The 16,970-nt window shown below is 46.1% G+C and overlaps 1 long non-coding RNA gene across 2 annotated transcripts; it reads right to left on the reverse strand.

The window, feature by feature from the left end:
- Positions 1 to 5,027: 5,027 nt before the first annotated feature.
- Positions 5,028 to 16,518, reverse strand: LOC115318326. 2 transcript variants are annotated; one of them, XR_005798827.1, is made up of 5 exons: positions 16,319 to 16,518; positions 15,198 to 15,393; positions 13,074 to 14,041; positions 12,595 to 12,780; positions 5,028 to 5,162 (listed from the first exon to the last, which is right to left on the reverse strand). It is a non-coding gene; the product is annotated as an uncharacterized LOC115318326 (long non-coding RNA). The 2 variants fall into 2 exon arrangements; XR_005798826.1 differs by having other exon boundaries at positions 12,595 to 14,041; positions 16,319 to 16,504.
- Positions 16,519 to 16,970: the final 452 nt, after the last annotated feature.

The raw sequence follows: 16,970 nt of genomic DNA on the forward strand, positions 1-16,970 counted from the left end.
AGAAAAACATGCGATAGTCTATTGAACACCTGTACACGATCCGGGCAATATGCTAGATATAGTCCCTAACGGAATGAGAATGTATGGCCGTGTCTTCCATACGCTCGGGCTCAAAGCATTGCTGAAGGTAGGAAACTCGTGCTAAAGTGAGGGCAACTGAAGCTTCACCCTGCCGTCCTCATCTTGCGAGTTGCTAGTTATTAATCCATTTTAAATGTGGCAATGCTACACCATACAATAACGGTTTTTACAAAAGTAATTTGTGGTTCATCTTATCAAAAGCTCGTTATAAATCTAAATGAATAATATTAAGTTGCTTCCAAGAGAGAACAAATGGCACTGTGTATTCAAGCTTACAAAATCCAATTTTTACAGAGCAACTTTCTAAAAAAAATTGCGTTCAATGGTGCTCTGTTCAAAACTGGAGTAAAAAGATCCATGTCTGTGTATAACTATCTCAAACACTTTCAAACAAACATACAGTAAGGAAATGGGGCAGTGAATGTCTACCCTAGACATGTCACCCGCCTCCCACACACAGACTCATGTTTACAAACAAACCAGAGTGCCCCTAGCGGACGCTGCGCGGTGGACGGTGGGCAAGAAGCTCGCCGTCGCCCATAAACAAACCATTGAATTGCGTTGTCAACGTCGGTGTGAGTCCCCGTGCTCTTTTTCCGTTGGAATTGTTTATTCTACGTCCTCCTAACAATGTCTGACTACTTGAGCGGCTTCAGCAAAATTAATGAGGTCCGTTGCACCGCAAAACTGCGTAAATAATGCGACGTGTGGCGATTCATTTCACGTGGACGCCGCAGAATGAGCGCAAAAGCCCGACTCCCACGATGAGTCATCTCGCTATTTTCAGTCCCGACGTCGCTCGGGCTGTAAAAGCGTAGGCCGTAGCCGAGATGGTGGACGTCGATACTGAAAACGGCAAGTAGAATCATTACAAGTCGGTGACGGCCGCTGGTAGCAATGATCAATATCTTCTTGTATCTACTTACACTTAGCCTACTTACCCCAACCAACCTTCAAAATTGTTTTGAGGCCTGCATTTACTTATCACAATTACCGGGTCAAAACTTGGTTTACGGGCAGCTATCGTTTGAAAGAGCAGACGACAGTTCGAACGGATGCGCAATGGAGTGCGGGCAAGAAGCGCCGCGTCCTGCGTCGACAAACCATTGGAATGTCACGTCGGCTTCCGTGTGAGTTTGCATACTCTTTTTCGTGTTGGAATTGTCGATTCTATGTCCTCATAGCAATGCCTTACCACTTTAATCGCCTGAGCGAAATTATCAAGGTTCGTTACGACGCTGCACTTTGCGTAAATAATTTGACGTGCCGCGATTCATTCACATGAACGCCGCAGAATGGATGCCGAAACCATGATGAGATTCTTCTAGCTATTTTTGGTCGCAACATTGTTTGTGCTGCAAACGTGTAAAAGGTAGCGGCGATGAACAACGTCAATACTGGAGATAGGAAGCTGGAACACACCAAGCGTAACAAGTCGGCGATGGCCACTGGTGCCAATGATCAACATCTTGTATCTACTGTTTTCGCCGAGCCCACTTAAATCTTTTGAGGCTTGCAATTACTTCTTATTACAATCACCCGGTCAAAGTTTGGTCCGCAGGCCGCTTTTGTTTGAACGAGCAGACGACAAAAAAGTGAAAGCCGTTTACAAGTAACTCCCTGTAACGCCGAATTAGAGCGCAGCTCTTGAGGAGGAGGAGGGAAGGGAACGGGGGGGGGGGGGGGGGGGGGGGGTCATGTGCCGATGCCGATGACGTCATCAGTAACGATGACGATACCGATGACGCCATCAGGGATGATGACGATGAGGATGCTGGTGACGTCATCAGTGATGATGACGATGCGGATGCTGGTGGAAAGGGGTCATGTGACCTTGGAATGACCTTGGGGGGTCACGTGACCTTGGTTACGCCGACGCCGCTCAAGCCGGGAATGGGCCCCTAAGAGCTGCGCTCTAAAAGCAGACAAGTTTGAACGATCAGGCGGCCGTGTGAATTTGAAGACTCGCTGAACCCCCGGGTGGTCCGGACAACATGGCGGTTTTCTCTCGTTCATGTTGGAACACAACTACATCTGTCGAGCACAAAGCGTTGCCAGCATAAGCAATCGTAGTTCGACAGCGTCTGGTTTGCCCTTGTCACGAATACTATCCACGTTTTTGGACGAATGGAGGGGCAGAAACACATGAAAACTGATCTTTAAACCTTTCCAGAGTCTCTTGGTACAGTTCCGTCGCAGCATTTTGACGAGAAGGCAGGTTTTTTGTCTGGTTTCTCCCAAAAGAACACAGGAATGCATGTCTTGCACCGCGACTTCTGCCCACCACCCCAGACCGAAAGTGCGCCCGACGCGCCACCACCATGGCGTGACGTAGGAGAGCTGAGTTCATGTATACCGGTACTGCAGTAGACTTTCTCCACAACAATGGAAGAGCACGATTCCTTAGGTGATATGCATGCTTCAGTGATGGGGCAAACAAATCAGTGCTGCCCTTAACAATAAAACAAGATATAAAATCTGCACCCAAGAACAGCCTCGTTTTAATTTCTTTATTGCTTTTAACATTTCGGTGTCAACTTCCTTGATTGCTGAAATGTTCCTCAATATTACTGAAAAAAAGATGTGCTTGCATTGACGAAAGTGTGAATGTTGTGAACACATTCCTCAGCAAACAGCAGATCTCCAACAATATCTGGACCTGCTTGGCAATGGTAGCAATGTGTGTACAAATGTTCTTAGATGTAGGTCAGTTGACACACTCGGAAAATGCCCGACGCCCTTTTGAGGCACATCCGCTCAATGGCATCTGCTACACTATCAGCTCGTCGGATGCACATTACCTGCGGTGGAAAGTGGTTTTATTGTGGTTCTTATAGTAAACATAAGGTCTGCACAATACTTAACGCAAAAAGAGTATTCAAAAAATGTTTTTTTGCTGACCGTGGAGGCATTGACGCTGTGGCGCTAAGAACGTTATCCACCCTTACCTGCTTGCATGCCGGCAACAGAAAACTGTTTTTGAATGCTGCTTTTCCGTGGAGCTTGTCAACTGATAGATCCAAGAACGATGGCATGTATGGCCCAAGGGGAGGCATCTATTTTCCAAAGCACCGGTTTAGAAACCCCTATATTTTTTAAATCTTTCAAAAAGATGCCCAGTTTAGAGAAAATGGCAACGAACCTCCTTTTAGCAAATTTGTTTTTAGGAAAACAATTCACCGAACTCGACTGCTTGCTCTAGCATTCGCTTGTTCTGCCTTGGCTGACGGTGAAGCTGAGCCAGTCAGCGAGTCGCTCGCTTGGGCGGCCAGCATTATCAGAGTATGATACACGTTTTCGTGCATGTCACTACCCTGCTGTTTTCGCAATAGTACTTTTACGTTCTGTTTGTTTTACGGCTTAAATCATGCCTTAGTGAATCATGCGCTAGCTTTTAGGTGCTTCCAGATTTGCTTATCTTAATGCAATCGAATGGATTCACTAAACTGCGACCCTTTTTCAATAAATGATGCTGCTGTAAACTGAGCTTCGATAAAATGTGCCAGTCCTCGAAAACACGCTTCTATGATATGGTGTTCGGTCAAATGCCATAGACCCCTGCACGAGTGCAACTGAGCAGCAGTTGTAGGTGCAGCACATTCCATTAGCATGAAATAAAGGCACACAGTCAAACAAAGCACCTCAGTCATGATGCCTAGGAAATCAGCGAACATAGAAATATTTTACACTGGGTACTATTCAGTTTCATATCTCTAACATTGCCGTCCCGCTTCGGCTAGTCCCTAGATTGTTGACAGCTGCCCCGGCGAGGATGCTTTCCGGACATTCGGAAGTAAAACATCTCAGCACAGGTGCGGGTCCATATCACATGAGCGAATGACATTTTAGCGAACAGCGACATTCGTCACTTTCTACGTTTCCGGATTCATACATAACCAGACTGTCGTTAGCAAAATTGTAGGTACTGAAAACAGGGAAATGAGTGTGTGATGGGTTGGTAAGGAAAAGAAACGTGGACAAAAGGCAAACAAGCAATTTAGGAGACAAGACGACCCACCGAGCTAATGCTCTGTACGAATCTAAACCTCAAATACTACTTTCAGTACAAATACAAGATACTTTCAATATTACGCGATAAATAGCCACCAAAAATTAACGTACCAATTGGGCAGTGCTGTTCGTAAATCACGTAAATCGCCGAAATCACAGGACGTTCGCGAAACATGCGCGTAACAAAACGGCCATCTTGAAAAAATAAAAATAGTGATGATGATAGCGATGTGTATTCTGTAAAAACTCTGAGGACAAATGCAGTCAATGTTTTTTTTTTTCTGATTTTTCTTCAGATTTATGTATGGCAATTGCAAAAACTTTGGAAAACGTACTTCCCCTAGCAAGACCTCATTAAAATAATGGTAAAAAAATAGTCTTAAGGTTTAAACACATAGACGTGTTTAAACACTTGGCAATGTCTACGTGGAGTTTTTTTTTTTTTTTTTGCATGGGTTGTGGCGACGTAAGAATGCCAACCTCCGATTTAAGGATAGTGGATAGACCTCAAAGCAGCTAAACCTGTGATTAAGGATAGTGGATAGACCTCAAAGCAGCTAGCATCGCCTACCCACCATCCTTCAATCAGAGCTCGGCATTTCGACGTAACCACAAGCAGACGAACCTGCGCTCCACAAGAACCTTTTCTCAGTAATTGAATGCAAACAGAACAAAGACTTGGGAACTTTTCTTGCTGATAGCCTTTCCTTAAAAGTGTGAATGGTCAAAAGCCAATGCTACGAAAGGCTGAAACACTTCGGACATAGCATGTTAAGGTGGCAAGAAAAATTAAACAGGGATATCTATCTTCTTTCCATCAAACTTTTCGGGGCTTCATCTTTGCAATAATTACCTTCTCACATGTTTCACAGTGATCTGTGGCATGGATTTACCACACTCCTTTTGTGAAGTGAAGCAAGAGGTATACACCGTCATCAGAAAAACAAACTATTTATTTAAGACAGGGAGCCACGAGAGGGGAAGATGGCAAGACCCGATCTACCAGAAAGGAGAGGGCATAAGAGTGAGGTCTTGCAAGGCTCGGTCCGTGATTCAGGACGGTTTGAAACCTATGAGGAATGAAGAGAACAAGGGAGTCCATCAGGTCAACAGCAACAATATCTGACCCAAACATGCAAGGCAATGAACAGCAGGGGCGAATTTGTCAGGCTGGTTGGAGTGGGGTCGGTGGGAGGGGGGGCGGTTTGCAAGATGATATCACGGGCAAAATGTTGCCCAGGTGTGTTTTGTTGACCTAATAACCAAAAACTAACAATTTCTTCCTAGGAAAAGCTGGAGTATGTCGATTTTTCATTAAGAAGTTAACCTCAAGGGGGGGGGGACGTGACTCCCCCCCCACAAAAAAAAAATCCGCACATGATGCAGAGCACTTGAGTATACACCAAGAAACTGAGGGAGAGGAGGAGACGAGAGCATGTGGGGACGTCAGAATACAGAGCTCTGGTTGGAATGATTAGAGGGTAGACCTAGCTGCCTTGGTATCCACTGCACTCGTCGAAGGCGTTTGAATGTGAAAGCCATACGCTGGACACCAGCGTTCCGCGTTCTAACGTGTTCGAATGAGAGAACAAAACGCTGGATGCCGGCGTTCCATCTTCAAATGTGTTCGACGAGTGCAGCAGAGACAGAAGCTATCTTTGTCTCCACTGCACTCGTCGAACGCATTCGAATGCAAAAAGCAAAAGCCAGACACCGTCGTTCCGCATGTGCAGAACAGATAAAGGCAGCTAGCTTTAGGTCTACCCACTAATCGTTCCAATCAGAGCTCTGCGTTCTGACGTCCCCGCACTCTCGTCTCCTCCTCTCCCTCAGTTTTTCGGCACAGAGTTCTGGGAGTTTAACACTGGCTAGCAAAAAATCCAACAGACAGCACCACATCCACAAAAAAATACTTTCTTTGGCACTTCCCAAAGGTGTTCTAAATTGCATAGCATTCATAGGATCTCTTTGCACCCTACCCGTCGCCTAGAGTCCACTTCAGGACTCCGGGCGACGTCCACTTGGAGGAGGGACCGTCCCGTGTGATCTGGCTGGTCCCTTGAAAACGGGAAATGTGCAGGGAAGTGTGAGAGTAGGCCAGAAGGGTGGTGTACTCTCCCCGACATGATACAGAACGAGCAGGCTCGAAGCCAGACGACTCTGGCCGGAATGTCTGCAGCTTACACCTTCTCAGGGGAGGGAAACCAGTGGCTCTCGCAAGTCACTCGGTTTTCCTCTAATGATCTTGTCAAGACTTCTTCAATACCCGTATCAAATAAAAGCGGTCGTGCTCAGCAGCGTCTGCTTGAATTTTATTCGGAGACCGTCTGTTAAAGGGACCATGAAATGATTTTAAAATCGAATTTCATCCACCGCACGTCGTAAAAGGTGTGAAAAGAAACACAAAAATAGGGAGCCAAAAAAATTATTTGCTATAGAACTTTTAAAAGAAAACTGGACTCTTTTGCGCCTTCTTTCACTACGATGCATCCGCGGAAACGGAGCGCGTCAGTCGAATCCACGTCGCCTATTGGGTAAGAGCCTACCTCACCAGCACCGCGATCGTAAACAATAAATAGCCGGCGAATGTTTCCTAAAAGTTTTGTTAAATAATATTCAGATCCACATTTTGTAGCATAATTAGAGATGTGTGGCGAAAATTGCCAAATTTGATAATGCTGAGAGCCAAGCGCCATCTATCGTGTGGTAAACGAATCAACTACTGCGCGTGGGCAGTAGGGCAGCTTGGGTCGCGACGACTGCAACGACCGACGAACGTTTATTTCCTTGGATTTCCTTCCTCTCAAAACTATGACTGACTGAACGTTTATTTTTCTATGTGTTCTTCTCGCACGTGCAGACTTCAAGCAGCAAGAAAAAAAGTACTTAAAACAGACCACGACGAACAGGAACGCTGGATCCACAAACACCCGAGAAAAGCGACTCCGACGAAGCGAGCTGCTCAAAATATAGGCCTAGCAGGCACTCCGACTCGGCGCAGCGTTGCTTCGTTGCAAGACCGTCTGGCGTGCTGAATGGAATATGCCCGCGCTACCCTTGTGGACCCTTCCCGTATTATAGTTTCATCGCTGACCTCAATTTTAGATTAAGAGGTGAGGTCAATCTCTTCCCATTGTTTTCCGAGGCAGTGTTGACGAATACTCGTCGAAAAGGGACTCTCGCCGATTCTGTCTTCTTGTTTTGTGTGATATAGAGCTGAAATAAACGCCGTATGGATTACCTTCGTAACACCATATGTTACGTACACGGTATGTTACGATATGTTGCTATTGGTGTGCCATTTTTATTCTGACAGACTGCACGTCACTGTCGAGCTATAACCTTTCTTTGCCGAGTGTCGCATCACAGCGCGAATACAGCACTTCCATCAAACGCGCGCGTCCGCTCAGAGTGTGAACAGGTATTTACGTGGCTCTTGCTGACACTCGTAGTTCAAATGTATCTTTTTTAACGTCAGCTCACTCCTGCACCTCCGAGGCCGCGAAAAACGCCGCGGCAATTTGTTTCCATCTACGTTGCTTTGCAAACGACTGACACTGGCCGCCTTTTACCAACAGTGACAGTTGGGTTGACTTCTGGAGTCTTCATCGGAAGACTCGCTGCACTTCCCAACAGGCATACCGGCGTATGGGACTAGTCCCATGCTGTCGCTGTAGCGCAACATATCTAATTGAATTTCACTCAGCTGCGATGCGGCGATGAGAGGCGCCGATTCAGAAAATACGTCGGTTACATCAGCGCTGTAAAACCTACCGGCGTACCCCAACTCGTCGCCGCTGACGCTCTTATTCTCCTACTGCCGAGAGAACTTCCGGTTCCGGAAACAGCGTACGTCACGGCTTGTTTTGCGGTCAGTTGGAGAGAAAGAAAAAGTCAATATTTCATTAATTTTTTGTGTAGAAGTTAATAAACCGAAACGAAAACGGATGCCTGTTCGGCATTCAGTGAACATTGACGGTTTAATGTAAAAGTTATCTGGGAAAAAGTAAAAAGGTCATTTCATGGTCCCTTTAATCAATGTCGGAGGCAAGCGCAAGAAGGAGGAGAGGTACCATGTGAATGTGCTGAAGTATGTTGAACGTACCGAAAACGTTACCCGGGGGATGTCCTTTGTAATGGAAGCACCCGACGAAATCGGTGGCGAAATTGCGTGTTTTGATGTACGGACCCGAGAGAACGGGTCAAGCGGAGGGCTGAATGTGGATGCTGAAGTTCAGGCTCACGAGGTTCAAGAACTGGACGAGTTGGTTCGGTCGTACGGTGATATCTTCGACGATAGGCCAGGTAGAACCACGAGATCCCAAAGAGCGCCGACCCGATTGCGTCGAAAGCGTACAGAGTTCTGTACAGTATCAAGGCGGGGGTAGAGGAACAACTGAAGGAAATGCTGGAAATGGGGCATCATACGAACATGGACAAGTCCGTGGGCATCCCCGATAATATGCGTGAAGAAGAAAGACAACAGCATGAGGATCTGTGTCGACTTCAGGAGGCTGAACGTGACAACACAGGATGATGCCTACCCCATGCCTTCACTCCCTGAGATGATTGAGACTGTGGGGAGAGCCAAAATAATCGGCACCCTTGACATGTCCCAAAGCTACTGGCAAATCGGTTTATCAGAGGAGGCTTTTTTTAAGATAGCATTCCGTACGGACACCGGCTTGTACGAATTTACGGTGATGCCGTTCGAACTGAAAGGAGCACTGGCGACATTCCAAAGGTTGGTGGACGACCTCCTGAAAGAGCACCAAAACTTCGCTCGGGCATACTTAGATGACATAGCGGTGTTCAGCAACATGTGGCAGGTGTTCAGCAACACCTGCTTCATTTGTGCACCATCCTAAAGAAGTTGCATCAGGAAGGCCTGGCTCTAAAAAATAAACAAGTGCCAGTTTGGGAGGCGGGAAGTGCACTACCTGGGGCACATGATTGGGAATTGGCAAGCACAACCTGACCATGATAAGATTGAGGCCATCCAGGCGATCGAGAGGCCCTACACGAAGACAGAAGTCCGTTCCTTCTTGGAACTAGTTAACTTCTACCGGAATTTCATTGAAAACTTCGCGGAGCTGGCCGCACCGCTGACCGACCTCCCACACAAGGCTGAACCTAAGCAAGTAGTGTGGACGCCGTCATGCGAGAGCGCATTCGGCGCACTGAAGGAGAGAATATGCAGCAGTCCAGTGCTGTGGAGCCCAGACCCGAGTCGACCCTATATACTCCAAGTAGACTCTAGCAACAGGGCGATCGGGGCCATTCTAGCTCAAACTAGCAAGGGTGTCAAGCACCCCGTTGCGTACGCCAGCCGTAAGCTACTTCTTCGTGAGAAGAAGTATGCAACAATTGAGAAGTGTCTGGCAATTGTGTGGGCCATGAAACATTTTCATCTGTATGTTCATGAACAAAATGTCACAGTCCAGTCGGACCACAACGCGCTCCGGTGGCTAAACAACAGCAGGCAGGACAATGACCGTCTACAAAGTTGGAGCCTGTTGCTGCAGGCCTACCAGATTAAGATAGACTACAAACAGGGTTGCTTGCATTCGAATGCGGACGCCTTGTCGCGTATCTATGAGCACTATGATCAGAATGTAGTGCCCTGCCAAGGCTTGCGATCTGCTTCTCCACTGAACATGTAGTCGCAAAGATTTTTCTTTTATTTTTACAAACCTGAACGTTGAGAATGTGAAAAAATAAAAGAAAAAAGTTTATTGTATTTAGAGCATTTCACTTGTGCGTGTCTGTTTCGGATGCTTAGTTTTATAGAGCAGTATTACAGGAGGAGTTGCACTGTGCAATGAAAACAATGGGCATTTCGTGAGCAGAGGCTCGCAAATCTTGTTTTTATATGTTATCATTTCGGTTAAAGGGGCGTGTTGTGTAATTTTGTACCTTTTGCCTTCATCGGGGGTTCGAGCATCTTTACTACACCATGCATGCCCCCTCCCGGGGTCGATGGGCCCCAAGTGGAGGCATCAACGTGAACATTATAACCTTACACCTGTTTATATAGAACTCCGCATATAACTTCTTTGCCTACAAAGGTACTTTGTATTATTTTAGCTGTCCTTGACGCACATTGTGCCGCATTATGCCAATGATGGCATGTCCCATCCCATGTTGTCGACCTTTCGAGGTTGTACGGGGAATCGGCTATTGTAAACATGAGAGGTATATTAAGGACTTGTAAATGCGCTTGTAGGGGTCTAAGATTGGAATGTTTACAGAGTCAGCGGTGGAGGGCCGTTTTGTTTTGGATAGCGCCAACTGAACTCATTTATTACTTTGCTTGTCGGGATATCTGTAGCCCTACCACAGAGACGAGAATGCATGTTAGAGGGAGAGAGTGAAAGAGAGAGACGAGGGTAGCTATGTTGGGAGTGGGAGAGTTGAGAAGGGGGAGTTGACTGAGAGACTTGAGAGGAGACACATCGAGAGCGATGCAGCAGGAGTTGAGATAAAAGGCCCATCAAGAGCGATGCGGAAAAATCGAGTGGATAAAGTGCAGGGGTGTCACTTAGAGAGTTAAACGGCAGAGGCCATCGAGTTTTGAGAACTAGCGAACTCTAACTATGCTGCAATTTTTGTGTATAACACCTGCATATTAAGCCAAGTCATTCAACCCTAAGTCTATGATCCCGACATCACTAAAACCCTTGACTGGCAATCGGCGACAACGACGTCAGCACAGACCCGAAGACGAGCGACTTCATGTCACGAGACGAGACGAGATGAATATAAACTTTACAGACCAGATAAAAGTGAGTGACGCATTGGCTAACGTTGCGTCTTGGTGTCATGAAAATAACAAGAAGATTAATATTAACAAAACTCAGTACATGCATATTACAAAAAAAAAAAAGAACTATCTAAAATTTTAGCTATGAGGTTGCTGGCATAGGATTGACTGAAGTAGACAGTTACAAATATTTGGGAGTGATTTTGTCTTGTGACCTTGGGTGGAAAAGGCATGTACAGTATGTTAAGAAGCGGGCAACTAACAAATTGTGGTAGCTGAGGAAAACGCTGGGTAAATCTCCCCCTTCCGTTGAAATTCTTGCTTATAAGACAATTATTAGACCTGCGTTAGAATATGTGTCTGGAGTGTGGAGCCCATGGCAGAGCTCTCCGGTCAGAGAACTCGAAGATATTCAATTGCTAGCTGTGCACATAGTTTTTTCAGATTTCAGACAAACTATGTCTGTGACCGAATTTAAAAGGAGAGCCAATATAAGCCCGCTGTCAAACAGAAGAGAGAGCCAATGTTTAAAGCTGTTCTTTCAGATTTTCAAGAATAGTATAAAAATTGATAGCGTGATTTACTTAAAAACAAAAAGTTTTTACTCGGATCGCTTGCATCACTCACAGACCGTAGCCCCTATTAAAGCTCGAATAAATAGCCATAAACAATCTTTTTCTGTGCATACAATTGATTTTTGGAACAGCCTTCCCGGTGATGTTATCGATATTGATTCACTTTCTTCTTTCGGAAGAGCCGTAGATATTATTTTTCAGTGCTAAAATTGCATTTATTGCTGTTATGACATTATTTTTACTGTCTTTGTTTTTTATTAGTTATTACTGCTGTACTGTTACTGTTATTACTAGCAATACATTTGGTTACTGTATTACTGTTAATATTGATTGATTTTCTTCTTTCGATTAAGTCGTACATATTTTTCAGTGCTAAGATTGCTTTTTGTTTAGAACTGTTGTGTTTATAATTTGCAGGTATGACACTGTATCACCCCACTCCTGCCTTGGCCCTATATTGGGCCGGCAGTATTGATAAATAAATAAATAAAATAAAAAAGTCTGTGTGGCAACAAACTGAAAGAAAACTTGAAAATGAAGCACAGGTTGTCGATTGCTTGCTTCACAGAATAAATAGCCCAGCTCGCATCCGATTTTGTTGCCCGTGGGACGCAGTTTCTTAGCAGAAAATCCCCTTTTTTTCGGTTCTCGTTCCTTATGGCGGAAAAACCCCAGTCGTCTGCTCTTGTTCCCCTCCTGAGTGATGCATGACGGGAGTGCATTCTGGTGCACACTTGATTCTCAAGGTGCAGCGAGTGCATGGACGTGTGGAGTGGCGACGCCGAAATGAACGCGAGGAGTGTCGGCCGAAACAAACTTGCTCCATGTTGCGAGTGGGTACGCATGGGCACGAGTGCCCATGCATACATGTAGTCATACACTGTGCACGAGCATGTGGCTTCGTCTTTTATCTTGTTTGCGTGGAGAAGTGGCTTCAACGGCATTGCAGAAATTACACTAGCCTTGACAATAAAGTACAAAAAGGTTTACGCCAAGTCTAGGCACTGTTGCAAGATCACCGATCCAGGAAACCTAAACCGAGCCACCACTAAATGTGTTCCGTTTCAAAATGGTGTAATTGGCAAGACTGAACCGCCACCAAATGTGCTCTGTGGTAGAGCACAAAAGTACATCACCAGACATGAGTGTCCAAAATATACTTACAATGGCTAGCGGCACCTCATAAAAGTCGTGCAATGACCCTCTGCTTGGCCACTTAAGCCACACGCAGTGCCGTGCAGGGTACAGAACGGCATCCACGGTGCAGTGATCCAGGGTCCCGCCCGTAGTGTTCCGCTGCTGCCTTGGACAAGGTGAAAGCCAGCTCATTGATGTCATGGTCCCCGGTACCTGTGGTGTGTAACCATTGTGTTTAAAGGTTATACAGCCACCGACCGATATTGCAGACCCGATGGGGATCGTGCAGAATTCCGAATAATTGAGCAGTTTGAAATAATGATTTTAGCCTTAAAATACAGTTTATTATTACGACTTAAAACGCAAAGTTGCTGCAGCAAGTGATCGATGGTTTGATGTACGGCATGGTACTGTATGGTACTTCGCATTTCAGCGAGTCATTTTGTCACTGTATACAGACGAAAGCATTCGGACAACTTACGCGCTCACGGCTGCACAATTCTTACCAACTGTAGGGCGAGTCGGTAGACTTTCCCCTCGGTGAAGGGCAAAGTCCGGTTTGTAAACGCTGTGCCGCTGGAACAAATGCGCGCAGATTGATTGCTACTTCCTTGGCGATACAACCGCTGCCTTCTCACGTCGACACACGGGAAATACTGCAAACAAAAGCAGACACCGTCATGACTTCGCAAGGTAAAACCGGAGAGGCCAAGAGCAGAAGAAGTGCTTAGAGTGCCGACATGCTACGTGGCGTCAGCAACGAAAACCTGCCATTTAAAAAAAATATATTCTAGTTTCTTAGCAGACATGACGTCAGGACAACTGACGGCAGCGATTGGCAGGCGGTGTGCATTCTTGCCACTGAATTCATAACCTGTCGCCGAATGTAGTTTTTAAACATGGCAGATATAATCTGGCCTGTTTTCGTCCACAATGCTGCCGTGTAGTCTGTCGCATAAATTATTTTTGTTGCTAAGGGGCAATTGGGCTTTACGTAAACATAGGCTGGACGTGCGTGAGGGAAATATAACATGATTGACCGCCCCCAACATTGGCTCTTCAAACAAACTGACAGAAAAAAAAAAGGCCAATATGTCAACATTTTTGGTGGCTGTCGTGTCAGATTGAAGTATAAGTAACTAGTAAAATAAAAATAAATGAAAAAGTACATAACGTAAGGTGTAAATAAACTCTATAGATATAATAGCAGTCCCAATGATTTAACAAAGAGGCTGGCTTTCTCAGAATGCCCCCCTCTCACTCGAGTCCGTATTGAATCTTAATATGAAGTTGCCCCGAAAAAGCTGCAGAAAATGCACATACTCACAGAGCCCATAAAGACCACACCTGCCTTTCACATGGCCTTTCGAACTAGATGCAGTACAGGACGCAGAACGGTACCCATGGGCTAGCTGCAGCTGTAGCCCAGTGCTTGTAGTATATTGCAGCTGACGGAAGGGAGGGAGGCCAGCTCCTTCATGCCGTGGTACCGGAAAAAAAAAAAATGAGCCACAGACATCAAGCGCCTTGAGTATTTCTGTGCATCCACGAAGCCAATCTGGGACAGCAACGACAGAAAACTTCAGTAACACAGTGAACAAAAGAGTAGGCATGCAGGCGAGCTGTGAATTGTGAGCACAGCTAAAACCCAAGGCACAAGAAAGCAGAAAGGAAGAGGCCTTTCCACTTCCTTGCATGTCGGGTTTGAGTCTCGCACGGGGTAGTAAAAAGCAACAATACTGGTTCCCTAGTCTTTTTCTGCGTCAAGAAGCCTTGGAACAAAGAAATCCTACTGGTTATTCATCTTGTTTTCTCGGGCAGATTATAGTGCACGGTGCGGAAGCAAACTGCCTCAAAGGGGCTCAACTCACACTTCCAAGAAAATTATTGGCGAGCAACCTCTCCATTGTGTACTATGTGCACTGTACGTTTTAAGCAGGTCCGTTTTCTGCTAACACGACAGCGGTAGGAATGTTACTTGTGTCGAGCTGGAGAAGCCATAGCGGGGGCTACCCCAGCTACGCCCACGCTGGCTCTTATGGCGGTTATGTGCAACGCAGACAGCTTTTCCCATTTCAACCGTGTGCCTAGGCAGACACAGAAGCAGCCACATAAGACAATCGAGGGAAGACGCAGAGTTGTACAGGCTAAGAGGGAACGACATAGTGTAGCGAGCTTTTTAGTCCAGGCGATTCCTCAGAGAAATGCAGTCGGCGGAAATGTAGGTCAGTTGTTCTTGCCATTAATTTAGGTAACGAATGCAAACATTATACTATTTTGCATCTTTTTCTACTGCAATGCCAGTCACCCGCAACGAAAAAACATCACAAACTGAAAGAAAGTCTGGTTGCATTGTTAACACGGACACCAAGTCCATCAGGAAAAGCCATCTGTGCCATCCACCTGTTCATAAGCGAGCTGGAGTTCATCAAAGCACAACCGAGACTCTCTCGGGAGTATTTGGTTCCTTGTCACTAGTTATAGAATGAAAACACAGTGCAGTGTTGATTACTGTCAGCGCAGCCTTGCCACTAGCACTGCTGTCACTCGGGTGGCAGATATTTCGCTGGCACGACATGGCCTGCGAGCCACATATATCCCTAAAAGAAAGCTGCATAGAATGCACTTACCGTGGCTAGCGTCGCCGCCCAGAGAGCTTGCACAAACCCTCCACATGACACGCAGTACAGTTCAGAACAGAGCAGCACTGGCTAGCCAGTTGCTGCGAAGGCTTGCGGTGTCTTGCTGCTGCAAGTCACCTCTTTCATGCCTTGTGGCACCCATCAGTTTCAAAACAAACGCTGATGAACCGCGACCAGCCATGACCTGTAGCACAAGGGGGAAAAACGTGTGAATGTGCAGTCTCCTATCTGTTTGCTTTTGTCTAACGTCTCCGAGTTTTCTTTGAGAAGAAAACAGCAATGACACTTCTTTCACAGTAATGTGCAAAAGAAACAAAAACGGCTCGGTTATTATACTGTCTCATAAGTTGTGTGCAGCGAACGCACGGGTGCGAGGGCGCAGCTCTGCAGAATGTTCTTTTTGCGCGGGTACTCGTGCAAAAAAGGCGCTTTTTATTGTCATGTGCTCGGGCCTGCGCCTTTGCTGCACACAACTTATGATACAGAGCGTATAGCACGCCTCCGTGAGCTCTCGCGTACGGCGAGAAAGCCATGATATCCAGGGTACGATAGCAGGAAACCTCGCAAGGGTGCACGAAGCTGCAAGTGCGCCAGAATGTGCAACTGGAGGTGGTGATAGAATGACATAGTTTGAGAATATGGGGTTACTTGGGTCAAAATATAGAAGCGAAAAACGTAACTTCCTTGCCGGCTGATGTTAGGAGCCATCGGAGCACGACCAACTATTTGTTGTGATCGGGGTATTACGATCGGACGCGGGTTTGTAAAGATTTGAAAAACCCGGAAGAATAAAACCTGTAGGGGCGAAGACAGACAGCGCAGTTCCTTGTTGACATGGGATGTAATATTAAACACATTATTCCGTCGGATCAAACGTTTTTATTTAATCAGGCTTATCTCGGAAGTCTGCCGGCAGGTCTGGGGTCGGAAGTATGCGGTTTTTAGAGCTCTTTTGGCGGGCTTTCAGCTTTCTGCGATGCGTGTTTTCATCGTGAGCACAGGCTCAAACAATAGGCAGCGGCGCCAAATGTATTTGAAACGAAGAAGCAGCTCGGACGCGTGGACCGAACACATCGAAATCACATCACAGGAAAACGTAAATCACTCACCTTTTGTTCGACGATGGTTCGCAAGACACGATTCAAATCGACGACACTCGATTCGGTCACGATATTCAGGTAAAGGACGCAACAACGTAGGCTTGCCGTTCCTAATTACTACATAAATACGACGATACGACACGATATCAAACAAAGGAGTCAGAAAAGCGCAGTCTGTAGCGCAGAAAACGCGGTCACCCGACGTCAACAAAGTAAAAATAACAAAAAGTTTCCTCGCTAAAAACCGTGACGTCACAGAAAACAAAACAAACAAAAACAAGCAAAACAAAATTTTTTTGTCACGTGACGTTATATTTGTGACGTCACTTCCGGTGACGTTGGGTCACGTGATTTGCCATTATTCCTCCTCCGAATCGCTCGTGCGTGTACTGGTTACGCTTTGTAATTAGCAGCCGATACTGTCGCCGCGAAGCGGCGTGAACGCAGGATGGATGGATGGATGGATGAATACGGCTGAGCCCTTTGGATCGGGCGGTAGCTTGCGCCACCTAGCCATTTTGTTTTACCATTTAAGCTTAGAATATTTAAATGTGTAATCTATATTCACTCCGCCGAGCAAAGAAAGTGAGGCTATGAAACCCCCTTGCCATCAGTGAATAAGAAAATACCTAGTTTTCTCTCGATTTCTGCCACCATTCAC

This window comes from Ixodes scapularis, unplaced genomic scaffold, assembly GCF_016920785.2.
Source record: "Ixodes scapularis isolate PalLabHiFi unplaced genomic scaffold, ASM1692078v2 PGA_scaffold3__209_contigs__length_174095766, whole genome shotgun sequence".
NCBI lineage: Eukaryota > Metazoa > Arthropoda > Arachnida > Ixodida > Ixodidae > Ixodes > Ixodes scapularis.